The 16,834-nt window shown below is 37.5% G+C and overlaps 1 long non-coding RNA gene across 2 annotated transcripts in view; it reads left to right on the top strand.

Moving 5' to 3' along the window:
* The first annotated feature begins 7,576 nt into the window (after positions 1-7,576).
* The window catches only part of LOC307175074, a 71,577-nt gene continuing 62,319 nt past the window's right edge, over positions 7,577-16,834 (top strand). For both annotated transcript variants that reach the window (XR_013824244.1, XR_013824245.1), the window contains exon 1: positions 7,577-7,701. This is a non-coding gene — a long non-coding RNA (uncharacterized lncRNA). The remainder of the gene's footprint in view (positions 7,702-16,834) is intronic.

Genomic DNA, 16,834 nt, shown 5'->3' with positions numbered 1-16,834 from the left:
TAAAGTGTCAAGGGAAAAACAAAGGTGGGGCAACTTCTCCATCAAAGAGACTAAAGAGACAATAACAACCAAGTGAAATGTGTGATTTTTTTTATTAGATCTAGAATTAAAAGTAAATGTGATAAAGGGCATTCCAGGGGTGACTGGAGAAATTTGACTATATTCAAACACTGCATACTAGGAAATATTATTTACCTAGGTTAACTTTATTGTTGGTTTGATTATGCTATTTTGATTATGCAGAAGCATATTCTCATTCTGAAAAATAACTGCTTAAGTATTCATGTGGGGGGGAGCAGAAATGGCATAGTTTCTGCAATTTATTTAAAAATGCTTCAGCAATATATACATGGGAAAGTGAAAAATGAAATGTTTACAGTTACTAATCTAGGTGAAGGATTTTCATTGTACTATTCTTTCAACCTTTCCAAAAAAAAAAAACAAAAACAAAAAAAACAAAACTTGGAGGAAAAGTACAGAGAGTCAAGGTGAATGCTTTTTTGTTTGTTTGTTTGTTTTTTGCGGTACGTGGGCCTCTCACCGTTATGGCCTCTCCCGCCGCGGAGCACAGGCTCCAGACGCGCAGGCTCAGCGGCCATGGCTCACGGGCCCAGCCGCTCGGCGGCATGTGGGATCCTCCCGGACCGGGGCACAAACCCGCGTCCCCTGCATCGGCAGGCGGACTCTCAACCACTGCACCACCAGGGAAGCCCAAGGTGAATGTTTTTAAACAGAGGAAATTTGTAAGCATTAGTCAGCTTGGAGCATTAGTAACATTTTAAAGTTGATTCCAGAGAAAACAAAAAACAACTCACAGAACTACAAGGAAGGGGATTAATATTTCTTTTTAGATTAACATTTTGAAAAATCACATATCTAGCTAACATTTATCGAGTTCTTACTTTGCTCTAAAACTCTAATAGGTACTTCACAAGCAGAGTTAGTGTCCAGGCTACCTAAACTTGGCAACATTCTTATGGGCTATGAGGAGGAGGAAAATTAAGTGTAGAGAGTTTCAGTAACTTGCCTCAGGCCCAAAGCTAGTCTGTGATAAATCTGGATTCAGATTCTCGTCTAGAGCCTTGAAATGCTCATCCACTTGACTCTATCAGATGAGAAAGGCTGGTCAAGGTCCAGAGCTTAGATTACCGACTGAACTTCCGTTTCCCACTGACTAGCTGTCTGATCTTGGGAAAGTTACGTAAAAAGAGCATAATAATGATCATACTTACGCTGAAGATTAGTTTGGAAGAGCTAATCCATCAAAAACCCTTAGTATAGTACTTGTCATGTAGTAGTCTTTAAATAAACATTAGCCATTAGCAAGGATCATGTTTTCATATATATTATTACATTCCTATGTATTCTGAACAATAATCACGCAAGAAAGGTTCTTTTCCTCCTTTTTTATAGCTGCTAAAAGGAGAATGTACCATAAATAGAGCCAAAATTTGAACCTAGGTCTCTGTAACACCAAAGCCCATGCTCTTTCTGCTAAACCACATAGGACTCTCCAAGAAATTTATCACCTTAGCATGTTCCTCTAAGTTCTGATTTTTATTCTTTTTTTTTTTTTTTTTTTTTTTTGGTACGCTGGCCTCTCATTGTTGTGGCCTCTCCTGCTGTGGAGCACAGGGTCCAGACGTGCAGGCTCAGCAGCCATGGCTCATGGGCCCAGCCACTCCGTGGCATGTGGGATCTTCCTGGACCGAGGCACGAACCCGTGTGCCCTGCATCAGCAGGCGGACTCTCAACCACTGCGCCACCAGGGAAGCCCCCTGATCTTTATTCTTTAATTTAGCAAAATAGGGTAGTCCGAAAAGAATTCATTATAGTTATACTTCATATCATCTTTTCTTTATTATATAGCAAAATGTTATCCATAAACACTCTCTTTGGTTTTAGTTCAAAAGAATTATCTTTCACAGCAATATAGGAATTAGTATGAGATTTTATAAAGTAAAAATTACAGCGGGAATTAACAATTTTTAGAATAGCTAGTTCAGGTTTAGACTTTAAATCCAGGAATATGCAGCATCCATTAAAATGCTTTTAACTCAGAAGCATTTGAAGGCAATTTAGCAGTATTTATTTTATAAACTTAGTAACTAAGGCCAAATAACAATCAAGATTGGAGCCTATAATTAGAAGCTCCAAGTTATCACTGAACATACTTACATCATTGAAATTCAAAATATGACAACAGAATCAATACCTGTTTTGGAGATATCCTTTTACCTGTGAAGTGATAAATGCATGAAATTAGAATCAGTGAACTTGCTTGAGTTTATATGCATATGTGTAGCCTGACCCAGAAGACTCCTTCACTGAAAAATATGACTGTTTCATTGCAATTTTCCTCAAACAAGCAGGAGATATTATAAACTCTTTTTTTTTCTCCTTTAGTTTTCATGGCAAAATTCTAGAACCCGCTTCTAACATTCTATATCATATGAAGGAGCTATTGCTTCCTACTGTGGAAGGGAGATAAGAAAGGCTTAAAGATGAGATGGATACACGAATCAGCATATTGTTTATAAGATATCAATGTCAGTTATTTTTTAAAATACTGATTATAGCAATTAAAACCTCCTTACAGTTCATATAATGCCTTAAAGTTGGTGACTTGACACTTTATTAATACAATCAGTTAACTTGTATTTTCTATCTAATATATTCAGGTATTTATCATCTTACATCTGGGTCATAGGAAAATCCATTTTAAAGTAAAAGGGCTAAGAAATGAAGAAGATTAAGATTATGATAACAATGACAGTAAATCACTGATCAGAAGCCATTCTTGTTTCAAAAGCTTGCTCCCACTTTTAAAATTTTAATCTCTAGAATAATCACGTGAAAATATCTGTATAAGAAAAATACAGCTGGCAATGGTTTGTACAAAATTGTCAGCAAAGAAATGAAACAGAAATGCAAACGAACATCACAATTTACCAAAATGTTAGTCATAATCACACAAATCAATCACAATGAAGGGCTTAAAAGTATAATTATTTACCTGGAAATTAACCATTTACCATTAATTTAAAGAAATACATTCGATGTGTTCTTAATGTTTTCCTTACTACTTCTTTCGCCCCATCCCAGCTTTCTTTTTTTCTTTTTTCTTTTGCGGTGTGTGGGCCTCTCACTGTTGTGGCCTCTCCCATTGCGGAGCACAGGCTCCGGACACGCAGGCTCAGCGGCCATGGCTCACGGGCCCAGCCGCTCCGCGGCATGTGGGATCTTCCCGGACCGAGGCACGAACCCGTGTCCTCTGCATCGGCAGGCGGACTCCCAACCACTGCACCACCAGGGAAGCCCCCCCCCCTTTTTTTTTTAAATGAGGGTTTCTTGGTTTCCCCTGCTTCACCATCTCTCCCCTGTCCTCTCCCTTTGGCTCTTGTTCCTTAGTGACATCTCTGCTTGGCAGATGTCCCGCAGCCCTCCTTTCGTGTCTGTCTGAGACAGAGCATGTCATCCCATCACAGGCTTGGATTCAGATCTCAATGCTCCTTCCTTCATTCCCAGGACCTCTTTCCCATAGATGCAAATCCTGCTAGCAATTAGCATGCCACACAGACAACTGTTTTTTAAAACAGAAAGATTGTCTTTGAGATTAGAATGTTTCTATTAATTATAAGAACAAATAGAAATTACATGATCAGCTCTTGCAGGAAGCAAGCTATTATAATTTTTAAGTAAATGTAAATTTTTAAGTTGCTAATGTTTTTTCCACTTGGAGAGCTCTTATGAGTGTCATTAAATTTAATATCTGTGTCATTTTTTCCATGGAAATTTAAGAATTTATGTCCTCTTTAATCCAACATATTCCCCACTTTACTTTTTAAAAAAATGAATAAAAGTCCAAAACATGTCTAGTTAATTCCTTATGAATTTACTGTTCTTCAGAATTTTCTGTGAGATTTATTTGAAATGCAGATTTCATGTCTTCCTTCCCAGTTATCATGAGTCACTCAAGGACTGTGGAGTTTACATTTCACATAAGAAGCTGAGTATTTCATATATGTATATTTATTTATTTATTTATTTAATTTATTTCTTTTTGGCTGCATTGGGTCTTTGTTGCTGTGCACGGGCTTTCTCTAGTTGTGGCGAGCGGGGGCTACTCTTCCTTGTGGTGCACAAGCTCATTGCGCTGGCTTCTCTTGTTGCGGAGCATGGGCTGTAAGCATGTGGGCTTCTGTAGTTATGGCTCGCAGGTTCTAGGGTGCAGGCTCAGTAGTTGTAGTGCACAGACTTTGTTGCTCCGTGGCATGTGAGATCTTCCCAGACCAGGGCTTGAACCTGTGTCCCCTGTACTGGCAGGTGAATCCTTAACCACTGTGCCACCAGGGAAGCCCCAGCACCTGAATATTTCTGATGCAGGCAGCCTAGTTCCTAGTTCCTAGAAGGAACACTCATATTCACAGGATTGTGAGATCAAGGTAAACATCATCAGACAGTTTGATGCTTTAGTAAACCACGATGCATTGGTTCCTGGTAATAATTTAGAAATTCTGCCAAGGAGATTGGTCTTAATTAGAATGCTGGTGTGGAGACCAATAGCCATGAAAGAGATTAGAGAGTTCAATTCTGCAATGAAGATAGAAAAGAAATATGAATGGACAATAAATACTCTAAATAAACTCAATTTCATTAATAAACTGTGAAAAGCAACCTAAAACAATGTGAACTATTTTCACCCATTTGCTTGTTAAAAATTAAAGATTGGTGTCATCAACCACTATTAAAGATGCAAGGAATTCCCTCACAAACATTGATAGTAGGAATGTAATATGGCAGAGAATATTCAAAGGCAATTAGCAATATCCATCAACTGTTAAGTGAAAGATTTGTTTAAGGAAGACTTGTATATATGCAGAAAGGAATGTATACGAATGTTCAGCATTTCATTGTTTGGAAGAATGCAAAATTGGGAGCATATCATCAATCAGGAAGGAAATGATTAATAACCCAGGAACGTGTGTTCCATAGAAGAGTATAAAATCTTTATAGAAGAATGTGGCAAGCATCCATATATTTCATTCTGAAAACTCTCCAAGACATATTTAGTGGATAAAAAAGAATTTGAAGCCAATTAATATAGAACTGTCCCATTTATTCAAGAAGGATATATCTGAAACACAATATTTACAACTAGGCAAGTGGAAGGGTTTGGGGAAGGGGAAGGAAATCCTGAAGGAAGGCTTTCAACCTATATCCTTTAATTTTTTTTTACAATAAAATATATTCATGAATTAAAAGGAGGTAGAAGAAAATAAGCAACAAAGTTCAAAAATAAGCAGATTTTTAAATATGGCAAAGTCTCACTAATTTTTAGGAAGTGGGAGAGGTTTGCTATGGGGCATTGTTTTAAAAAATGTGTCTTACTCTTGATTTTTCCAAGAGTAGTATCCCTTATAAACTAAGGTATAAGTTTAATAGATAAAATGAAGCATGTCAATAAAAAATTAAATCCATGGAAGATCAGATCTATATAAAAATGTATCATTATCAGAAAGAAAATTTTTGCCTAGAGGAATTGTTGTTAAATTGCTTGCTTATAGATACAAGGATAACAACTATGAAAGTACTGTGCTTTGTTGGGATATCATGGCTGCCTGTTAAATTTTCTTTCTTTCAATTTGTTTTCTATTGCTATAATAGTGTTTATCCAATAAGTACTCTAAAAGAATAGCTCAGCCCAGAATTCTCATTTTATTAAAACCATTTGAAAACAATGCTTTTAGTCTGAATTCTTCTTGCTTTAAGAAATTCACAGATTAAAAAAAAAAAGAAAGAAAGAAAGAAAAAAGAAAACAAGTCACTCCGAATGCAGAAAGAAGTATCTAGGCCATTTCAGAATTACAAAGTCTTAGTTGGTAAAATCTGGATTAATGTGGTGCATCATTATTCCAAATTAAAGATCTGATTTTAAGTCATAACTCATTCTCAGGAGAGAGACAAACTTGTATTCTCATATACAATCGCTCGTGGTTTTCACTTTCTAATATTATTTAGATTTAGAGTCAGAAATAGGTATAGCTCTCTCTAGATATGCTTATTTCATTTCTTTTAATTTGTTTGCATAACTGAATAAGCAGTTGTCAGATAATGTTCTGGCATCTTCTGCACTCTATGGTAATACACATCCATTTCCATTGTGCCGGGACCAAGTCCAGTCTACACTAAAAGTAAATGCAGTAATTGATAAAACACACTCAACAGGTTTACTAAGTTGACAATGCCCTCCTACTATGTAGTTGCATTGTACATTTCATCACCAAATATTCATGAATGAGAGGTCAAAGATGGCTGATTCGAGGTCAGCTCTGGAGAAAGATCCTGGAATAGTCATTCTGGAATTTTGCAGCAAATGGAATCACCTGGGGAGATTTAAAAACTCCCAGTGGCTGAGCTTCACTCCATACCAATTATATCAGAAACTCCTTTGGTGGGACATGGGCCTCAGTAGTTTTTAGAGCGGCCCACGTGATCTGAAAAGCCGCTAAAGCTGAGAACCAGCGTCCTTGAGAACATTAAAGACTTTCAGAGCAGCAGTGCCCACAGCAAATCCGAGAAGCCAGAGGAAGTAGTAGAAGTAAGAGTGCAAGGTAAAAGGAGCCACAGACTCCATGTTGGATTAACAGGGCAGTTGGTGTTTTGCTTAAAAGAAAAAAACAAGATTTAGAGCCCTAAATGAAGGACCACAGTCGTTAAGACTTTGACACCTGTGCCTTTCATTGGAAATGAAATAATTAGAAGTTAGGCCACCTGTGTGTATTTTCCCCACCTCAAATGAGATCAAAGTTCAATTATTTAGAGACTAGAGTCCAAAAATTAGAAGATACTAGAGATCAGCTTAAGCAAGTGGTTTACTCTTTTTCTGTTTTTGGTACTTAAACAACTTTCTGCATATTCTCCCTGCCTCTACAATAGGCCCGTGTCACCTGGCAGCCACTGAACAAAGCTTTCAGGGCGATGGACTATGTGTCTGCTCATCCATTTCAAAAAAGAAAGAAAAAGAAACATAAAAGGCCTTATGGCCACAGTAGATGTTTAAATACGTGCTGCTGGAACACAAATTTCAGCCATTTTTAAGACCACAAGCTATTCATAAGTTTAACGGTTTTTAAATGTCCGTTTAGGCACAGAAACCACAGGCTTTGTTTATTCTGGTTTTGTTTTTTTGTGTGTGCGTGTGTGTGAAGGAAGAGCTGAGAGGTCTCAGGGGGCGGGGGACCAGAAGCAGCCTAGAAATGTGTGCTCACCCCTGGACCCCAGTGAAGGAGCTTCTTTTTGTCAAAAGAGGGAGCAACCCCTAGCTTTTCCAGAAGCAGCGGAGGACAACCCCAGCCTCAGCAAAGGTCAAGAGGATGGTTTACATAATTCTTTCAGTTCTCACTTTCCACTCTGTTAATGGCCACAACCTGATTTGGCTTGAGGTGTGATCAAGACAAATTTAAATGGCCTGGGGGAAAATTCCACCAATGAAAAGACCTGTGACTTGGGAAGGGGAGGGAGGCGAGGTCTGGCCCAGCCAATCCGGCTTATCCTCGTGCCTTTTCCTCTTCCTCTCCACACCAGCTTTCTAGTCGCCGTTTCGCTCCTCTTCTTTCTCCTCCTGCCCTTCTGGTGCTCCGATCCGGAGTCCCCGGAACCAGCCTCTGGCCCCCTAGATGTACGGCCGCAGGACCTTTGGTAAGTCTTTAAACATCAGTGGGCCTCGTCTTCTCTGTTTGTGCTCAGGGGAGGTGGACTCAGCTCTTTAGCGGCTGGCTGGGGTTTGGTCTGGAGGGGTGGAAAGTGGGGGAAGGCGCTTTATTTTCGCTATTATGAACTTACTTCAGTAATATGAGTAACCTAGTTTTTGGAAGCTAGTTATTTGTGATAACCAGTAGTGGCATTAGACATTGAGTGGACTCACACCTTAGCTTCTGCCTTTGCGTACGATTGACTGTGACTGAAAGCGTCAACCTGTCTCCTTGCTCCGCTTCATCCCAGGCCTAGGCGTCGTATAACAGAACTTCTCAGGGATAGAGACCTTCCTGTGGGTCTTTTGAGTCAGTATAAAAACTCTAGCCTCAAGAACGCCTTGTGTAGTTTAAGGAGCCTTTGTTTCTGTCTTGGGCTTCTTGCCTAAAGTGAGGTTCAGGTGGGTTTGGACTCCCTGTTTTAAAATTTTGCTGAAAATGACTGCGGTCTGGTTTTATAGCTCATTAAAAATTTTTTTTAAAACTAAATTTGGTGTCTTTGCTATTAAGGGACGACTATAGACTGAAGCTCTTGGTTTAAGAAACATCGAGTGATAGCATGTATTCAGTCTTATTATCTGTGTTCAAATCTCTTAAGCAGTTTGTGCAATTTTTGGTTAATCCAGATGAATCTAGTTGAAAAAAGTGGCCTGTCATCACCCAAGAAACAAACGTTTTAATAGGATCAATCAGTGACCACTATAGTTATAAATTCTGAAGCCTGAAGTTAAGCTGATAAGTCTTCCCTTTCCCCGCCACCTGCTCCTTTCCCATTTTCTTTCAATTGAAAGTTAACATTAATTTCAGGTGTATGACATAATGATTCGATATTTGTATATATTGCAAAATTATTACAATAAGTCAACATCCATCATCACAGTTACAAATTTTTTTCTTTTGATGAGCCCTTTTAAGATCTACTCTTAGCAGCTTTCAAATACACTATACAGTATTATTATGGGTAGTCACCATCCTGTATGTTACGTCCCAATGACTTATTTATTTTATAGCTCAAAGTTTGTTCTTTTTAACCCTTTATTTGTCGTGCCCTCCCCCTGCCCAACTCCTGCCTCTGGCGACCACCGATCTGTTCCCTGTATCCTTGAGTTTTCTTGCTTTACTTTTTAGATTCCACATATAAGTGAGTTCACAGGGTATTACTTTCTCTGACATATTTCACATAGCATAATGCCCTCAAGGTTCATGCATGTTGTCACAAATGGCAAAATTTCATTCTTTTTTATGGCTGAATAATATTCTGTGTGTGTGTGTATGTACACCACGTTTTGTTTATCCATTCATCAGTTGATAGATACTTAAGTTGCTTTTATAGCTTGGCTATTGTAAATAAAGTTGCAGTGAACATGGGGGTGCATATGTCTGAGTTTGCGTTTTCAGTTTCTTCAGATAACTCCCCAGAAATGGAATTGCTAGGTCGTGTGATAGTTGTTTTAAGTTTTTTTGAGGACCCTCCATGCACCAGTTTATATTCACACTGACGGTGCGTAAGATTTCCCTTTTCTCCTGGCCAACACTTGGTCTTTGTTTTCTTCTTTGATATAGCCATTCTGACAGCTGTGAAGTGATAGCTCATTGTGGTTTTGATTTGCATTTCCCTGATGATTAGTGATGTTGAGCATATTTTCCCTTATTAGTCTCTTGTGATCCTTTGTATTTCAGTGGTATCAGTTGTAATATCTCCTCTTTCATTTCAGATTTTTGAGTCCTTTTTTTGGTGAATCTAGCTGAAGGTTTGCCAACTTTCTTTTCAAAAAAACAGCTCTTAAGTTTCACTGATTTTTTTAAATTGTCTTTTTAATCTCTGGTTTAGAAACAACTGATTTTTGAACTGCCTTCTATGCTTTGGAAAGAATATTTTGTGAAGTCAACACACAGCGATATTAATAACTGTTAATGTGTGTGTTCCCTCTAAGACCATAAATTTCTCTGTTACAAGATCATTTAACTGGTACTTCAGTAGAGCTTACTATGATGGATCTCTTCAGCTAATAAATCGTGTCATGTTAAACTCATTTTAATCCCCACTTTTCAACTAATACAGAGTTATAATTCAAGCTGCTCAATTCAGCTGTGTTTTGAAGAGTAGGGAAGGGCGGGATTAAAAAATCCATATATTATTCTTACTCCTTTTCAACTTTCCCATTTGGTGGTAAACTTACTTTCAAAACTTCTTTTGGAATTGGTCCCAGTCTCAGGTCTTGACACATAGGATATGAAAGATTCCCAAGTTAAGAAATGCCCGAAGTATTCTCACTCTTAGCTGCAGTCCTTTGCAGGCAAGCTTAGGTCTAAAATTCAGCTCTAAATTCCATTTTAAGAGTTAACATGGCATTCTACAAATCTATTTCAATATTAGGGTGGAAACATCAATACTTCTGCTACTTTGTCTGAAGAGGCAGAAACTAATAATAATGGTTCCCAAACTTGTCCCCATTAGAATCACCTGTCAAAATTCCAAAACTGATGTCACACCTCAGACCAGTCAATCACAATCTCTGGGGGAAGTGTCACAGGCATTTGTAATTTTTAAAGCTTTCCAGGTGATCCCAATGTGAAGGAAATAATTGGAAACCACCGATTAATGGCACCCACAGAATTTGTTTTAATTTATTTGGGTCTATTGTCTGAGTTTCAATCCAGGTGTTGAATCTATCATTCTATCTTACTTGAAAGATAGATTCTTTAATAATGAAAATATCTGTTTTGTGGTCAGATTACAAGTGAGGCCAGAGGGATCTCTGCAGTTACTTTATCTCAATGAATGTGAATTACAACAGAAAGTAAAATTTCTTTTTACGAAAGCCAGAAAAAGTCAAGCCATTCATCAGGTTCTTCTCAAAACCATCTAATCATTATACAAGCAAAATACATGAGACTACTTTACAACAGAAGAAATTATTAATGTGTATTTTAATGCTTTGTGATTAATTCCTGGTTTTGATCAGATTATATTTCTGTAATATAAGTCCCAAAACAATGACAAATAATGTAAATCAAAAAGTAATTTTTGTCTAAATTTGATTTAATTATTAGTTAATTATGAGTTAATAAAGTTAACTCAAATAAAATTAAGTATTAATTACCTCATTCTTTGTAATTAGGTAATTAAACTCTTATTTAATGCTCTTAAGTAGTCCTATTATAGAAAAAAATGATGTAGTTACTGAATCTTTTGGTATATTTATGTACATTACAAATAATAGACATCCATTAAGGGGAAAGAGCACAGGAGTTTGTTGATTCATTCAACAAGGCCTTAATGAATAAGTACTATGGGGTAAGCCCTGAACTGGGTGCTGTGGGTAGAAAGATGAGCAGGATCCTTGTACTCATGAAGTCTACAGTTTAATGAGGAAGAAATCCACTTTAATAAATAAATATAAAAACAGCTTATTAGCATTGTCATAAGAGCTATGCAAAAGAACTTATGAGAGAACATGAAACATCTGACTTGGCCTGTAATAAATGGTGGGTCAAGGAAGGCTTCCCTGAGAAGGAAGCTGGGACTTCATGAGACAAAATTGGTATTACAAGAAAGTGGGGGTGACTCCAGTGAAGGGTTTTCATTTTTGCGTGTTTGTTTCTGTCATCCAAGTTTGAAATTCAGTAAAAATGAGTTTTCTCAAAGGAGTGTCTGCAAACGTACAAAGTTAACTCTAACACCTAAAAAAAAAAAACCCCAAATTAGCATTTTTATTACCATTGACAAAAAGTGGTCTTTGGGACCATAAGCATCGAGCTCTCAGTCATCACTCTGCCACTTCCTAGCTGTGCGACGTTAAGGACATCAGTTTACCTCTCAGCATCTCCTTGTCTCATTGCCTTGTTGATATAGTGAACATGTATATACAGCTGCTAGGGTTGCTGAATGAATCACATGAAATGATATAATACCCAAGTTCAAGTACTGGTGTATGAGTGCTCAACCAATAGCTCCTTTCTTTCCACTTGGTTATTCTGTTCAAAGTAATTTTGATTAAAGGACATGTAGCAGTGGGTTCCAAAATTAGATGTACAATATCAATCAATGGAAGAGCTTTAAAAAATGCATAGATGTAATCCCAAGAGATTTTGATTCAGTAGCTCTTGTAAGGGGCCCAGTTATCTGTAGTTTTAAAAATATCTCAGGTGTTTCAGATGGTGAGCTGAGTTTAGAAACCACTTACCTAAGAAAGCTATAAAATGATCATCCCTTTTGAAATGTAATCAGGAGCATATATAGGGCTAAAATTCAATACCTTGGCTTCTAATTGAATCTAAACTGGCTTGGAAAATCCCTTCCTGATGGCACAAGACACAGCACCATCATGATGTAATTATAGCATCCTGAATTAACAAGTGGGCTGAAATAGTTTTCATACAAGGACACACTGAAAACTCTTCCACATTGGAGTCAATGCACAGTTGTAGAAGAACAACCACTTATTACTCTCGTACTTGTGTCAGGCACTATCCTAAGACATAAAGCTATGCAAAAATTCAACCCTGACTCCAAGTTCTACCTCAAAGCTGTGAGTTCATCAATGCTCTAAGAAAAACAATCACTTAAGAAACACTGAACTTAGGTATTTGTGTGTGAGCGCGTGTGCGCACACGTGTCAGCTATTTTTAGCTCTTTAGGATGAATCCATGATATAATTATACCAGATTTTGTCTTCTTCTGGAAGTTGAAACCACTCAGCCCTCATCTGTTAATAAATAACTACATTTATGGTTATCATTTGCTGTCACCACACAAGGTATAATTTGAAGGATGGACTTAAAGGAAAAGCAACTGTAAACAGAATGCAAGAACATTTGTGAAATAGCACACATTGTGTGTAGGTAATTTGAAACTGGACTTAAATGCAAGGATTTTACCATAATGTAGTTATATTACTGTGTAGAAAGCATTCTCTTAGATGGGAGAAATAGCATAAAAATCTAACAGTGACTAAACTTTTCTGGTAATTCATTAAACTATTTCTCTAATCAAGAAAGATTATAATTTTTAACTTTAAAGCAGTTTTACAGTTTTATTAGTTTAACCTTTGACTCCTTTTTTCTTTCATTTAAACACACAAGAAAGACCATATAGGTTATTACATTCAAATATATCTTTAAATAGAATTTCAAAAAAGTTTTTCAATTCAGAAACTTGAGGTACTGCATGTTCCAAGTCACCAGATAAATCTTTAGCCTATTTTAAATATACTATTAAATAACTTAAGGGATACAGAAACTTCAGATGGTTGAATACCCAGCCCTGTTGGTAGTGGTTAAGAGCCTAAAGTTTGGAGCAGACTTTCTGATTTCAAATTCTGACTGTAACTTAGCAGCTTCATGACCTCAGGTCAACACCTTAAGCTTTCTTAATTTCTGTTTCCTCATTTTTAAAGTAGGAGTAATAAACATACTTCCCTCATAGAGGTACTGTGAGAATGAAATAAATATATGTGGAACACTTAAATTAGTCTTTGGAACCTGAAAGATGCTCTCAAAAGTTGCTATCATGATCATTTCCTGCCATTTGTATTGCTTAGTTGGGAGGAGGTTTTATTTGTACAGTCCCCAGTTATGAAAAAGTAAAAATATTAATTGAATTCCTACTGCTGGTCAAGCACAACGGTGCATGCTTCACATTCTCATATAAATGGTAACAATATGGATTCCTTTGCACCCCACAATTTCATGCACTTATCGTTTATCAGACCAATGACAGAATGGTAGCGTTTTGGAGAACAAAAGGAAGGAAGGAGAAAGGTAGAACTGCGTATTAAAGTAAAACAAAACCCCCTAAATCTCAGTGGCATATCACAAACTTTATTTCTTGTTCATGCAAGTGGAAGATGGGGGCAGGGGAATTTGCTCCTGCTACTGTTTAGAAATGCAGGCCGAGAGTGGCTCTTCCACTGAATTGCAAGGCTGACATTATCTCCCCAGAGATCCGCAGATGGAGGAGAAGCTAGTGCAGTGTCTCCAGGCAAACATCCCCTTGGCCAAGGTCAGTCACGTGGCTGCAAAGAAGGCTGGGAAACGTGCTTAGGAGGAAAGGAAAACTGGTTTGGTGAATAGATTACAGTTTCAGACACAAGGTCTGAAAGGAAAGGTCTGGGAGGATGCAGCTGCAAAATAAATGTTACGTAATCAGAATGGAAATACAAATAAGACAATTGAGAGTCTTATGGAAAGAGTAAGGGAATAGATGAGAAGGGATGGATGAAAACTATGGAGATAGGAATAGGGCTTCTTAAAGGGACAGAGATGATGTGAGCGACAAGGAGAAAGTTGCTGAATGAAGTGTTAATATAAGAAAACCATTGGCCAGTTTCTGAATTTTGCCAAAAAGTGACTCATCCTTAGAAAAGTGGAAGTTCTGGCTTTTTTATTTGTTTTAAACGTGTTCTGCAATATGATGACTGTCAGACATAGCACTTAGTCCCACTTGATCAAAAAGATAATCAAGACTGGTAAGAAAACAGTGAAATGTGCAGAGATCCCTGAATAAAGAATTTCCATCTTCTTTGTTGTCTCTAGCTTTCTGTTTAGGATAGTTATAAAGTCCAGTCCCCCTGCCTGTAAGATTAAAAGCCAAGCTGTCTGAGAGGACAACTAAATTGTCAGGAAGAGTAAGGTGAGATTTTTCTTACCAATAAAGATGTCTAAACTAAAGTATGTCTCAAACATATCGTCTTCAGCTCCACTTTCACCTAATATGGTAACTGTTGCTGAAAATGAAGAGTTTTTACCTTTCTTCTTTCCTTTATAACAGATTTTTAAAAAATCGGCAAAGTCATGCTTCTCCCAGGTACCCCACACTCTAGCCACAGTGGATCATTGCACTTTTTTAAAAATACAGTATGTATTTTTATTTTTTTAGCTTTGTAATTTGGCTCACATTGTTTCCTCTGCCTCCAATACCCTTTCTTTTCTTTGTGAGCTCCTTCTCATTCTTTAAAACTATATGTGGTAGATGTGACCCGTGGTGCCTGTTCCTACACACTCCTCAGAACTACCAAAATTCCTTCCTATGAAAGGTGGACTGGCCATAGTCAGCCGTGTTTGTATTGTAGGATCTGGGTAACCAAGCTAGCCAAGTGCACGCCTGAACGAAGCTGCGCTCATCAAAACACTTGCTGAGGAATCTGGAACAGTCGCTGAGAGGCTAAGAAGTTTGCTGAGCAGAGCTGAACCTGAAGGTCACTTTTACTGGGGACAGAATATATGCCACTTTGTCAAGCCTTAGGTGTGTGAAAATTACAGTACAGCAGAAATCATTAGCAAGCTATGAAGCCAGTCTTCAGAATGGCTTCCATACTGATTTTCATAAGAGGTAGCATTCCAATCCATGTATCCCTTTTTACTTTCTCTAGTTTAAATGATTTCTCTTCCTTGAAATAAAAGGGCCTTGAAAAGAAGACAGTTCAAATACCATTGCTTCCCTGAAGCTTTAACAGAGCACCTACAGACCGATTTAATTACTTTTAATCTGTTGTTAGATATTCGTATATATGATACAATATCTTATCATTAATTATGTTTTTTCAATAGTGAAGACCTAAAATTGAGTGCTTACTATAAACTATACATGATGCTAAGTGTTATTATAATGTATGCATTATTCTCACATCAGCACTCTAAAGTTGGCATTCACTCCATATTATTAATGAGGTTCTATCCTTTGCCCAACATCATTAGTGGAAGCAGAGGGAGCCATGATTCCAACCCAAGTCTATCTGATTCCAGGTGCTATGTCTCAAACCACTATATTAAACCAACCCTCAGCACTAATAGTTGTTTGTCATCTCTTGCTAAATGGTGAGTTCCTTGAAGTTAGCATATTATATATGTTGTTTCAGATGTTAGGATAGTACCTATTGAATACCAAAGGCTCAATACACGTTAATTGAATTAAAATTCTCTAGCATTATCCAGATTGTAGTCTCGATTATTTATTTTTTTTAATTTGTTTATTTTATTTTTTTAATTTATTTTTGGTTGTGTTGGGTCTTCGTTGCTGCACATGGGCTTTCTCTAGTTGCGGCAAGCGGGGGCTACCGTTCCTTGCAGTGTGCGGGCTTCTCATTGTGGTGGCCTCTCCTGCTGTGGAGTATGGGCTCTAGGTGTGTGGACTTGAGTAGTTGTGGCACGTGGGCTCAGCAGTTGTGGCTCACGGGCTCTAGAGCACAGGCTCAGTAGTTGTGGCACATGGTCCCATTTGCTCCGTGGCATGTGGGATCCTCCCGGACCAAGGCTTGAACCCGTGCCCCCTGCATTGGCAGGCAGACTCCTAACCACTGTGCCACCAGGGAAGTCCATAGTCTCTGATTATTGATTTGATTGTTTCTAAGCAGTTAACAGTAGGACAAACATAAAGGCCCACATATATACACACATTTGTACAGCCATCAGATACCTAAATTATTGAGATTCTTTATTTTCTATTTCTTCAGTGTGGAGACAAATAATGTATTTTATATTTTGGTACTGTACTCAGTAGTAATTTAGAAAGTATGAAAATTGTAATATAGAACTCAATGGAACACATTTTACACACCTAATGGTAGCTTCATCCATTTCTCTTCGAGACTCTTAAAAAAAAAAAGGTAGTGACATGATAGACGCTGCAGTCAGTGAAGGAAAGTGAAGGAAATTTTAATGATTTTACCTGAAATTTTCATAAGTGGCAATGAGTGGTAATTTTGCCATGCAATAGAAATACTGAAATTGATACAATTTCTAACTGTATAATTATGTTACTAATTCCATGATTGAGTTAATGCAATTTGATTTACCATGGGGAAAGTCCATAAAGTGTTCTGATCTGCTGAAATATGAACAGTCATATTTAGGCTGCATGTCTGTATTTTTCTTTTAAACAGTATATTCCCATCTTCATTCCTATCAGTAGATTTCAGGTTAAACAAAACAAGAAAAAAGGGATGGGGAAATGACTTGTTTGTAATTTTATTTAATAATTACTTTAAAAATCAAAGGAATTAGAACAAGTCTACCTTTTTTTAACATCTTTATTGAAGTATAATTGCTTTACAATAGTGTGTTAGTTTCTGCTATATAAC

Source organism: Stenella coeruleoalba, assembly GCF_951394435.1.
Source record: "Stenella coeruleoalba genome assembly, chromosome: 16".
NCBI classification, from domain to species: Eukaryota; Metazoa; Chordata; class Mammalia; order Artiodactyla; family Delphinidae; genus Stenella; species Stenella coeruleoalba.
This window is presented reverse-complemented; position numbering and strand designations above follow the sequence as displayed.